The sequence below is a fragment of the Trachypithecus francoisi genome, unplaced genomic scaffold, assembly GCF_009764315.1.
Source record: "Trachypithecus francoisi isolate TF-2019V2 unplaced genomic scaffold, Tfra_2.0 Lachesis_group18, whole genome shotgun sequence".
Taxonomy (NCBI): domain Eukaryota; kingdom Metazoa; phylum Chordata; class Mammalia; order Primates; family Cercopithecidae; genus Trachypithecus; species Trachypithecus francoisi.
In genome coordinates this window covers 71979955-71993330 of record NW_022681463.1, presented here as the reverse complement: position 1 = coordinate 71993330, position 13376 = coordinate 71979955, and the positions used below count along the sequence as shown (strand labels likewise).

At 39.0% G+C, this 13376-nt stretch overlaps 1 protein-coding gene across 1 annotated transcript in view; it reads left to right on the top strand.

Annotated features, from left to right (window-relative positions):
• GTF2F2 (general transcription factor IIF subunit 2) overlaps window positions 1-13376 on the top strand; it is a 172897-nt gene that overhangs the window by 139450 nt on the left and 20071 nt on the right. The window lies entirely within an intron of this gene.

The following is a 13376-nucleotide window of genomic DNA, read 5'->3' as shown; positions in this document are numbered from 1 at the left end:
CATTGCAAATTATATAATGGCAAAAAGAAGGCAACCACTGTTCAAACTACCCTTGATAAGTTTTTACAAAGAAATAAAACACTTCAATTCTCAATGTTACTAATGTTTTAAATTACAATGTACTAAATAAATGTTAGTTTTACTATTTTTAAAAATTATTCTATACCTTTGTGATGAACCATAGGAAAGTTTTTAATGTGTTAACAAAAATTTTTAAAGGTCATGGAACAGTGGTAATTTTTCTCATCGATTATTAAGATCACTTTGCCTAGTTTCAGCTTTCACAGGCATTTTAATGGTCTCATACCACCATGCGAAGTGAGGACTATCTGTACAGTAGTACTCCCTTATCCACAGTTTCACTTAATGCAGATTCAGTGACCCACAGTCAACTACAGTCAAAAATTTTGAATGGAAAATTCCAGATATAAGCAATTCATAAGTTGTAAATTGTGCAACCTTCTGAGTAGTATGATGAAACCTAGCACCATCTTGCTCCATCCCATCCATGATGTGAGTCATTCCTTTGTCCAGTATATCCACATTGTATATGCTACCCAGCCGTTAGTCACTTAGTAACCCTCTTGGTTAACAGATCGATCGACACATGATAAAAAGAAAGAAGGAGAGTGAGTACAAAACACCAAGATATTTTGAGAGAGTGAGAGAGAGAAACCACATTCACAGACTGTCACTACAGTATATGGTTCTTGCTATTCTATTTTATTATGGATTATTTTTGTTAATCTCTTCCTGTGCCTAATTTATAAGTTAAACTTTATCATAGATATGTATGTATAGAAAAAACCATAATATATACAGTTTGGTACTATCTGCAATTTCAGGCATGAAGTGGGGAAGGAAGGTGTCTTGCAGCGTATCTCCTGCCAATAAGGGGAAAGTATTGTATATTTATATTTCAAGACATTTTTTATTGTTGTGTATCTTATATATACTATATGTATTATACAATATACACATTTATTGCATACATATTATGTATACTTTGTGCCAGGTATTGGTCTGAGTGCTTCATAAGTGATCACATTTAATTTTCATTCCAACCCTATGAAGAAACTACAACAGATAAGGTAACAGGCAGAGAGATTGATTTACTTGAGGTGGCGCAGCCAGTTATTGATCAGTCCAGGTGTTGAACTCAGGCAGTCTAGCTTAGGAGACATACTGTTAACCACTGTGTATATTGCTGCTGGTGATTAGCAGTTGCTAAAAGGGCTAAGGGTTTTGGGTTTTGAAATATCTGTAATGTAGTAAGTGTGATGGTTTCCTGAAAATAAAATACCCAAGTTAAGTCAAATAGCAATTAACAGTTGGAATTTTGTGTCCCACTTTGTTAAGATTACCTTTGATACTGAGTTTAGGAAGAAAATTTTCTTTAAGACTAGCCTTGGCAGGATATGGTGGCTCACACCTGTAATCCCAGCACTTTGGGAGGCCGAGGCAGGCGAATCACCTGAGGGTCAGGAGTTCAAGACCAGCCTGGCCAACATAGTGAAACCCCGTCTCTACTAAAAAGACAAAAATTAGCCGGGAGTGATGGCAGGCACCTGTAATTCCAGCCACTCAGGAGGCTGAGGCAGGAGAATCGCCTGAACCCAGGAGGCAGAGGTTGCAGTGAGCTGAGATCACACCACTGTACTCCAGCCTGGGGGACAAGGGTGAGACTTCGTCTCAAAAAAAAAAAAAGACTAGCCTTTAGTATCAACATTTATTAAGTGACACAGGATAGTATCTACCAAACTACTACTTTATGAAATTTGAGTGATTGTTTTATATGAAAGTAGCAAATGCCACTAGGGCTAAGTAGATATCTTAAATGAGTGGAACAATGACATTTAAGAAAGTTAATAATAGAGACTATGTGAACTGGAGTGCACATGACCTGTATAAATACATTCACATTTTGAAATTGCTGCACTATGTGAGTTAAACGAATCAGGTAAAAGTTCAACTGCATCCAGCCAAGCTTCCATTTTACAGCCTCTGGTTATGCTTTAGGAGGAAAGTAAACTAAAGAAAAGGACAGGTAAGGTATCAGATGATCCAGAAGAGGTATTTTTCTGTTGTTTTCTGACTTAGACAAATAGATAAAAGTCCACATCTTTGTCCTCTTCCATTCTAGTCTTTTCCACTCTTGGATGGGAATACATACAGTTTTCTGGAGCTACGTGTAAATAGAGATTCTGTTCTATTTTGTAAAACAGTATAGATCTTAGTTGTTTTTGCCTTTCTTCCTCATTGGTGTGCTGCTTCTGTAGCTCCTGACTCAGCTTTTTTGTCCTTTTATGGGCCAGGCTTCTCTGTGGTTTCTCCTCTTGTGTATGTTTTTATTACAGTGAATACAAGAAAGACCACTTTCATAGGCTGTAAAGAGTTATTACCTTTCTAGAGGGAAGTTTGGTAGTTTATGTCAAATGCACTATAAAAGGATATATCCTTTGACCTAGCAGTTTTGTCTAGGAATTTATTATAGTGACACCAGTGCCCAAATATATATATACAATAATGTTTCTCTCTATTGTTTAAGATAGGAAAAGATTGGAAACAAATATCCCAAACTGGGGAATGATTAAATATTTTAAGTCATTATTTTTGGATGGTAGGATCTACAGTGATTTTATCCTAATTTTCTTTTTTATAAAATCTTTTCCAATTGTTGGAATTGTCACAGTGAGCACATATTGCCTGAATTGTTGGTAAGCAATAAAGTTATATTGGGAAGGGGAAGATTGGAAAGGAAAGAAAGCCAGGGAAGAATAGCTAGCCATGATAGTACGCTACCGATTGTCTAAGACTTACCTTCTTTAAACAACAAGTGCTTTTTAAATATCTGCTTCGTGCCTGAGATACATACCCCCGGTGAATAAAGTAAGTAGAAACATGTTACATTGTGAACTCCTTATTGTATAAAGCTATAGCACCGTCTATGAAGATAATTAACATTAAGTGACATTTTAGTTAAAGATATCAACCTTTGTTAAGGTTGTCATAGTGAAAATAAGCCATTATAGTAATGAGTCTTTAAGATTTTTACATACAAAGATTGACTATAATCTACCACATTGCATTTGAATGTTTAATCATTATTTTTTGGGGAGTAAACCAGGATGGGCACCTGCATAGCTTTAAAAAACATATTCAGTATTGTAGTGTAATACCAACTATAGAAAGAATATAACATTTTTGTTATTTATTAGAAGAGGACATTGACTTTTAAAGATTGAGAAACATAAGTGAACACAGCAAGAATGATTTAGAGGAAACATAATGAAGACTTTTAATAAAAAATTTTAACTCAATATAATGTTGAAATGTTTTGAAAGTCTTGCCAGATAAAGCTATATAAACATGAAGCTCAGTGTTTCATTTTAACAGTTGAGCTTCTTTGAATGCAACTTTCAGAATAAAAATATTTTTTAAAATTGTACAAAAAAGTGAAAGAGGGACTGGGAAATTGCATGTGTATTTGCAAAACGATGCTCCTACGTTTGGTCAGAAAGAAACCTTGCATTTATCCACAGCTTTTCACCCACCTATGGCACATAGGTGAATTTACTTGTATATATGTAGAGAAAATATCCAATTTTGTTCTTGGAGCTATTCTAAGAATTAAATTCAGATTTATCTTTTTAGTTCACAAACTAAATCAAAACTATCTGGGTATAATATCTGTCATACTTGTCATTCAGAAACCATCTACGGAGCCAAAAAGAATTATATGATTATTTTTATCTCTTAGAATACTCCATTGAAATCGCACCCCTGAAAACCATCTTCTTACTAGGATATGACATGTCAGTTTTTTTCCCTAAGTGGCATTTCCTGTGCCTTAAGTCTTCATTAAGTGTCTGAAATTTGAATCAGTTCATGTAGGTCAGCATTTTCCACAGTAAATTTTTTGTAACATTAACTACATGATAAGGTCATGTAAAAAGGATTCTGTGTTTAAAGAACTTGTAGTTTCTGATTATATCCTCCTCTTAAATTGACACTTCACCTTAATATACTCAAGATTGGGAGGCTTTAGGAATTTGTTTAATCCTGCATTTATAAACATTTGAACATCAAATTTCCCCCATTCTTTGAAGTAGTGAAAACAGTGGGAAAAAATTTAGATGTCAAAGAATGGTTTACTAGAGGGCCCACTGGGTGAGGGGGAAACTATTTATATTATTATAAAACATATTTATTATATTATAACTTATATTTATCTTGTCTGGCACCTTATAAAATAAAGAAATTGAGCTTTAGAAATACTATGTAGATTGACCCTGGCATCTTTTTGCAGCCCATGTGCTAATCGGTCATTTTTCTGCAGAAGAGTGGAAATGGGACAGGACAGAGGGGTTGAGCGTTGTGCCTTCATGTTTTCATTTGCTTTTAGCTTTTTAGCATTGGTGCTCAATTCAGAGATTTACAGATTATAGTATCTATTATTAACTAAACTCAGTCTGAATAAATGAACAAATGGCTTTAAAAGATTTCTGCAGAGAAACTGTCAATTAGAGATAATACTAATAAACCAAACGTGAACAAGAAAGTGAAAAAACTGAACTTCTCTTGCTTCTAAAAATGGTTTATCAGCCAATCTTTGAGGTGACAAACAGGGATGACGTAATCAGATCTGAGAAGAACTTGGCCCTTCCAAAAAGGAAATTATCAGTATCATTTTAAATATGGCTTGTCATGCCCTGTCTTTAATGATGACTCAGTTAGTGTCTATGGGGGAATCAAAAACAACTCTAGATATTCCAAGCAGAAAAGAATGTAATGTAGGGAGCTGGTTACAAATGATTTATGAATACCAAATGGATGGGCTGAAGTTGCAGAAGGGAGAAGAGATCAGGAAGCTGCTGCGGAGGTGCTCCTGCAATACAAAAAAAAAAAAGAAGAAAAATCTCCCTCCCTCCCAATTTCATTCTCCTATTGGCAGAACCCCAGCTGGAAACCCTCTAGCAAGGGAATCTTGGAAATGTAGCCTGCAGATCTCCTGCCGCCCTGCCCTTAACACCAAGGCTAGAGCTGAAGACTTATTGCAAAATAACTGGCAAAGTGACCCTTGACCTTTGTGGGTGTTGTACCTTGTTATATTAGCTACTGCTGATACAAAGCTATCACAGTGTGCAATGCATTTAAAAACTAAGCACACAGAACATGAAGACAAATCATGGTATTTTGAGAGCAAAACGTAAAGGTATTTTGTAGTTTTGACAAAACTTACTCTTAAAATTATGTACATTCTTTCATCCCCTTAAAATATTTTATCTTGTGTATGCTTATAGTATCTATCTATAAATACAGTACGTACGTTTGTCCAGTTTATAAAGAGATATATGCATAGTTCATGCTTTAAGTTTTTTGCTCACAGAGGTGTATAATCAAAAGTATAGAATCAGCTGATGCGTAAGGTTCTTTGCAACTCCCTCCAACTTTGAATCCAAGTAAGGTTGACACTGTATGTGTGTTTTGGTTGACTTAGTGAACATCATATATAGCCTATATAAATTTCATAGCATTCTTTTATGTATTCCAAGGCCTCTTATAACCTTTCTCATAAGGAATTCCTTTTCTTCTCATAAGGAATCATGTCCTCTGTTGTCTAGACATTTATTTTCAATGTTGCTATATACTAGAATCACCTGGGAAGCTTTTAAAGCAGAAAAATAGGCCAGATGCAGTGGCTCATGCCTGTAATCCCAGCACTTTGGGAGGCCGAGGCAGGTGGATTACCTGAGGGCATAAGTTTGAAACCAGCCTGACCAACCTGGTGAAACCCCATCTCTACTAAAACTACAAAATTAGCCGGATATGGTGGCACATGCCTGTAATCCCAGCTTCTTGGGAGGCTGAGGCAGGAGAATTGCTTGAACCCAGGAGGCGGAGGTTGCAGTGAGCCAAGGTCACGCCTCTGCACTCCAGCCTGGACAAGAGCGAAACTCCATCTCAAAAAAAGGAAAAAAAAAAAAAAAAAATACCCTCAGAAATTGATTTGGTTAATCTAATGGGGAGGCCAGCCATCTTAAGTTTTTAAACTTCTTGGGTAATTCTAATATAAAGCCACTGATCCAAAGAGATGAGAACTTTTTATAGTTCTGCCATCTCCTGTTTAGGGTGGGGTGTTTAATAATGGTACTTGGGAGGAAACCTCTTTCTAGCAAACCTAGAACTTTTAAAAGGAATTAATATTTTCTTATTTTTGTTAGAATTTCTGCCCCACAGTTTGAAAAAATAAGTTTTCTCTCTCTCTCTCCTTTTTTTTTTTTTAATTTCTGGTAAAAGCTCTTGGCCAGAAAGAACTTGAAAACCTTAACTATGCTCAGATGGGTAAGAGACAAAAAAGAAAAGCTTACCTAGTAAACTGTTAAGTTGAGGTAAATCCCCAGGAACTAGAAAGGAAATTCATTTGTATGCATATGTACTCTATTTCCTTCAGTGTGGCAACCGACTGTTAGTCTGCAGAACTAAGATTTGGGGTTTGAGTGGTTAATCTTTTAAAGTTCTATGCATAAATTTGAATTTTCCTGAATAAAAAGGATGTTTGTAGGACTGTATCATTAGGGCTTTTCAGTAATATTTGCCTGTTATAATATATAGTATAAGTATACTACATGCTTTGTCCATTTGAATTTGCACACAAAGGACTGACCAATTCTAAAGAAATAATTTCCTCCCAAGAGATAATGACACACTAGGCAGAAATAGAAGCATTAGTTGAGGGGAGGGGGAATAATCTTTCATAGGGATTTAACATGCAGAACCATGATATTCAAAGCTGTCATGCTCACTTCAAAAGTTAAATGCCTTTACAAAGACTGCCTTGATAAAGTATTTCTGCAAACAATAATCTAGAAATTTATAGATAACTGTATTATAAATTTTAATTGATAGTGGGTGGCATTTATAATTTTAGTCAGTGATTACAGTTTCAGTAATGACGGTTGAACATCTATATACCACATCCACAAAGGATTTTCAACATTTGGTTACATTTTAGTCAAGAATAGACTGGGTGTCGTGGCTCATGCCTGTAATCCCAGCACTTTCTGAGGCTGAGGCGGGTGGATCACTTGAGTTTGAGACCAGCCTGGGCAGTATAGCCAGACCTATCTCTTCAAAAAAATTTTTTTAATTGTCTGGGTATGGTGGCATGTCCCTGTTGAAACCAACCTGGCCAACATGGTGAAACCCTGTCTCAAATAAAAATACAAAAATTAGCCAGGTATGGTTGCACACACCTGTAATCTCAGCTATTCAAGAGGCTGAGGTAGGAGGATCACTTGAACACGGGAGGTGGAGGCTGCGGTGAGGTTAGATTGCACCACTGCACTCCAGCCTGGGCAGTAGAGTGAGACCCCATCTCAAAAAAAAAAAAAAAAGGTTGGGCCAGGCGCGGTGGCTCAAGCCAATAATCCCAGCACTTTGGGAAGCCGTGGTGGGCAGATCATGAGGTCAGGAGATCAAGACCATCCTGGCTAACATGGTGAAACCCTTTCTCTACTAAAAATACAAAAAATTAGACAGGTGTGGTGGCATGCGTCTGTAGTCCCAGCTACTTGGGAGGCTGAGACAGGAGAATCACTTGAACCCGGGAGGCTGAGGTTGCAGAGAGCCAAGATTGCACCACTGCACTCCAGCCTGGGCGACAGAGCAAGACTCCATCTCAAAAATAATAATAATAATAATAATTTGTGTTCTGTTGTGGAAATTAATTGTATATGATGGATTTTTTGGTAAAAATTTGTAACTGAAGACTAAAGTGCTTTCTGAATTGACATTTATTTCTGTACAGTCAGTTGCACAGTGGTCTGTGATCATTGGATAGAAGATTGGTAGTTAAAATTCACACAATATAAAAGCTGTTTCTACTCCAGTCTTAATAAGATTTTTAGTGGCTGCCAACAAGTTAGATATCTGACTGCTTTAATATCATTTCCTTACAGTGCCTGAGCTCCACTGATAAACAAAATGCCCAAAAGCCAAAGAGCTAAAAAGAGAAGAAATAACATTATCTCAAAACTGCAATCTTCTCCTAAAGAGAATAGTTCATATCATTGGTAGTTTATTTGTACAGTTAGTTTTATTTGTGGTGTCAAGTTGTGAATATAGTATTAAGATTATCATTTCTGCACTGTTTAGTTTTTAAAAAATTACCTCAGTGACCTTGGTTTTGTCCTAACTATAAGTGTATTGATAACTTAATGGCCATGGAAATCATTTAAATCACCTTTGATAATTACACATACACTGAAACTACTTGTCTGATACCACAGAGCAGAATTTGGATTATGAGCCTATCTTAGACATTATCAAAAAAAAATTTAACTGGCTGGGTGCAGTGGGTCATGCCTGTAATTCTAGCACTTTAGGATGTCAAGGTTAGAAGATCACTTGAGGCCAGGAGTTTGAGACCAGCCTGGGCAGGATAGCCAGACCCTATCTCTTCAAAAAAATTTTTTAAATTGGCTGAGTTTGGTGTCATGCCCCTGTAGTTCCAGCTACTTGGGAGGCTGAGGCAGGAGAATAATTTGATCCCAGGAGGTTGAGGCTGCAATGAGCTATGGTCACACCACTGCACTCTAGCCTGGGCGACAGAGTGAGATCCTATCTCTAAAATTAATTAGTTAACTAATTAAATTAAAACAATAATATTTTTGTAGTACAGTATTAGTTAAATCTTTATTTTATTTTTGAGACGGGGTCTCACTCCATTGCCCAGACTGGAATGCATTAGTGCATTCTGAGCTCACTGCAGCTCCTGTCTCCTGGGCTCAAGTGATCCTCCCACCTCAGCCTCCCAAAGAGCTGGGACTACAGGTGAGTGCCACCACACCTAGCTAATTTTTGTAATTTTTGTAGAGGGTGAGTTTTGTCATGTTGCCCAGGCTGATCTTGAACTCCTGAGCTCAAGCGATCCACCCACCCTGGCCTCCCAAAGTGCTGGGATTACAGGTGTGAGCCACTGCGCCTGGCCTTATCTTTATTTTGTTACTTATTTATTTTCTTAGAGACAGAATCTTACTCTGTCGCCTAGACTGGAGTGCATGAGTGGCATGATCATAGCTCACTGCAACCTCAACTTTGTGGGCTCAAGTAATCCTCCTGCCTTAGCCTCCTGAGTAGCTGGAACTACAGGCTTGTTCAGGGCTAATTTTGTAGAGATGAGTCTCACTTTATTGCCCAGGCTAGTCTCAAACTCTTGGTCTCAAGTGATCCTCCCATCTTGGCCTGGCAGAGCACTGGGATTACATAGGTGTGAGCCACCATGTGTGGCCATAAATTTTGTTTTAAAACAATCTTCTATAAATTATCCCATAGTTAAACAGGCCCTGAGGACATTAAAGAGATGTTCCATTTTTATTTATTTATTTTTTTTTTTTTTTTTTTTTATTTTTGAGACAGAGTCTTGCTCTGTTGCCCGGGCTGGAGTGCAGTGGAGCGACCTCAGCTCACTGCAAGCCCCGCCTCCCAGGTTCACGCCATTCTCCTGCCTCAGCCTCCTGAGTAGCTGAGACTACAGGCACCTGCCACCAAGCCCAGCTAATTTTTTTTGAATTTTTGGTTTCACCGTGTTAGCCAGGATGGTCTTGATCTCCCTACCTCGTGATCCGCCTGCCTCGGCCTCCCAAAGTGCTGGGATTACAGGCTTGAGCCACCGCGCCCGGCCCTGTTTTTATTTTTAAATAAATGTAAATAAATGTGGGATTAATTTTAAAGTACTTAAATTTCTCTAGTGAGAATGTTTCTGTTTTGTTATTGCTATCACTATTTTGTATGTCTGAGTTTTCAGACTACTTTTTTTTTTTTTTTTTTTTTGAGACTGAGTCTTGCTCTGTCACCAAGACTGGAGTGCAATGGTGCTATCTCGGCTCTCTGCAGGCTCCACCTCCCGAGTTCACACCATTCTCCTGCCTTAGCCTCCCAAGTAGCTAGGACTACAGGTGCCCGCCACCATGCCCGGCTAATTTTTTGTATTTTTAGTAGAGACAGGGTTTTACTGTGTTAGCCAGGATGGTCTCGATCTCCTGACCTCGTGATCCACCCACCTCGGCCTCCCCAAGTGCTGGGATTACAGGCCTGAGCCACTGCGCCCGGCCTTCAGACTACATTTTTAAGACTTTTTGTTTACTACAGATTGTATCATCAGGGTACCTTGAAACTGTGCTTCCACGTGACTATCCTCAAGCTTTGGGCTCGAATAAACTGTATAGTTATTTTCTGAATCTCATTACTTAAGATTGACGTATACCTGTCAAGGACAGTAACTACCATGGTTTCCAGTGCTTTGCTGACACCAAACACCTTGCATCTGAGGTTTTATGTTGGAGCATTCATTGTATCCCTGGGGATTGCAGCTCTCTCTAAGTTTGCTGTGGTGAACCAAGAAATAAGGCATATGCAGATTTCTGCAGAAATTAGGATTCCATGAAAGATATTGAGGCGATGAGGAAAGCTGGTATCTTTCAGAGTGCGAAGTGGTTTGGGAATATAAAAAATTTGCTCGGGCCGGGCGCGGTGGCTCAAGCCTGTAATCCCAGCACTTTGGGAGGCCGAGACGGGCGGATCACGAGGTCAGGAGTTCGAGACCATCCTGGCTAACACGGTGAAACCCCATCTCTACTAAAAATACAAAAAAACTAGCCGGGCGAGGTGGCGGGCGCCTGTAGTCCCAGCTACTCGGGAGGCTGAGGCAGGAGAATGGCGTAAACCCGGGAGGTGGAGCTTGCAGTGAGCTGAGATCCGGCCACTGCACTCCAGTCTGGGCGACAGAGCGAGACTCCGTCTCAAAAAAAAAAAAAAAAAAAAAAATTGCTTGGATTGAATCACATTGAAGTTTGTCACTGACTTGTGTTCGGGAACTATGAAACATGAATATGTAGGCTGAGAAAGAGTTTATCTTGATAAGTAAACAATTAAGAAATATTTTGGAGTGTAAAAAAAAAAAAAGTTTTTGTAATAGGCAAGTGTAGAGGTAGGCTGCAGTGCCCCCAGGAATTAAACCAGTGATGTACATGGTTAGCACAGAAAGATAAGCATATATTTTTGGTCTGTTTTTCTTTTTTTTTTTTTGAGACAGAGTCTCGCTCTGTCGCCCAGGCTGGAGTGCTGTGGCCGTCTCTCAGCTCACTGCAAGCTCCGCCTCCCGGGTTCACGCCATTCTCCTGCCTCAGCCTCCCAGGTAGCTGGGACTACAGGCGCCGCCACCTCGCCCGGCTAGTTTTTTTGTAGTTTTTAGTAGAGACGGGGTTTCACCGTGTTAGCCAGGATGGTCTCGATCTCCTGACCTCGCGATCCGCCCGTCTCGGCCTCCCAAAGTGCTGGGATTACAGGCTTGAGCCACCGCGCCCGGCCTTTAGTCTGTTTTTCTAATTTTAACATTAACTTCAATTTGAGATTGAAGCATGTAAACCAATTTTTTTTTTTTTTTTTTTTTTTTTTTTGAGACAGAGTCACTCTGTTGCTGAGACTGGAGTGTAGTGGCACAATCTTGGCTTACTGCAACCTGCATCTCCTGGGTTCAAGTGATTCTGCTGCCTCAGCCTCCCTAGTAGCTGGGAATACAGGCGTGTGCCACCACGCCCAGCTAATTTTTTTGTATTTTTAGCAGAGACTTGGCCATGCTGGTCTTGAGCTCTTGACCTCAAACAATCCGCCTGCTTTGTCCTCCCAAAGTGCTGGGATTACAGGAGTGAGCCACCGCGCCTGTGGCCCCATGATTTTTTGAAAAATCTGGGTAGAATTCAGTAATTTTCTTACTACTCATTAACGTTACTAATTACAACTTAATCTGACCCTTACTCTTATCCCTAGTATTGCTTTTAAAGTTCTTTTCTAATTTATTCTTAATTTTTACCTTTGATTCAGGTCCTCTTGCATCTGACACGTGACTCTGGGTTGGGACAATTTGACAACAACACTTAAAAAGTTTTCTCTCCACAGCCAACTAGAATGTGTGTGTAAAGTAGGTCATCTTACTTTACCAGTGGGCTTATTTGAAAACATTTTTCTTGTTAAACTTCCTAGCTTCTCCAGTGATTTTACACAACAGCCTACTGAAGGTAGAAACTGAGCATATCATCACTTCTCTTTGCTATTTCCTGAGTTTAACTTGAGACTAAGGCCAGGCATGGTGGGTCGTGCCTGTAATCCCAGTACTTTGGGAGGCTGAGGCGGGCGGATCACAAGATTAGGAGTTCAAAACCAGCCTGGCCAACATAGTGAAACCCCTTCTCTACTAAAAATGCAAAAATTAGCCAGGCATGGTGGGGTGCACCTGTAATCCCAGCTACTCCGGAGGCTGCGGCAGGAGAATGGCTTGAACTGAGGAGGTGGAGGTTGTGGTGAGCCGAGATTGCACCACTGCACTCCAGTCTGGGCAACAGAGCGAGACTCCATCTCAAAAAAAAAAAAAAAAAAAACATTTGAAACTGGCTGGATTTCAGTCTTCCCCAACAATACAATCTATGTCATTCATTTGCATTTTTGTTTCAGCGTGATGATCTTGTCCTAGGTGGCTCTTTGTCCATTACTGCATTTAAAACGTTCAAGGCCCTCCCCTCTCTAATTATTTTAATCCATTTAAAGCCATTTTAGAAAGAGAAGGCTGTCTTACTGTCTCCATATCTTAGCACACCCATATCTCAGCACAATGCCTAGCATATCGTCATGCTTAGTCTGCTGAAGCTCAGTGGAGTTTGAGTTTTATTCCCAGTTCGTACATGTCAAGAAATGAAGATCGAGTCCTTTCCCTTTGTCTCAATCCTAACTTTATTTAACTAAAAAGTAGATACTCAAGGTTGTCAGAGTTACCTTTTACCACTAATTTGACAGTCTCTCATAAGATGCATTCTTAGTATTTATTTAATATCAATAAATCAATAGAAACTAAATTTTATCCTTTATAACAAATCCTTATTGTTAAAATAGAGTAAGCCTAACTACCTGAGGCTGAAATTTATGGAATAATTTATTTGTAAGTTTTGAAATGTATTTCATTGTTTTTGAAGCTAGTCCCCAGATTATAATTATTCCAGCTGACATGCAGGACATTATTCTCTGGCAGTTTCCACCCAGCCTATTGATGCTTTCTTCACCAGGTTGGCCCCTTCAACAAGTTTCTGATGGTTTATACAAGTGAAGTGTTCCTAAAAACAAACAAACAAATGTCTCAGTTAACTAAGTAATTGAACAGAACTTGCATATTTTTAGTAAAAAGAGTAATGTTTTACAAATGAACAGTCCCAGGATGGTAACAGTAGGAGGGAACTTCTTCATTGTGTTAGTGCCACTGCTTTTTAAGCTGGCATGCATGGAGGTACACAAAACTGCAGGGTAAACATAACACATGGTCCTGACGT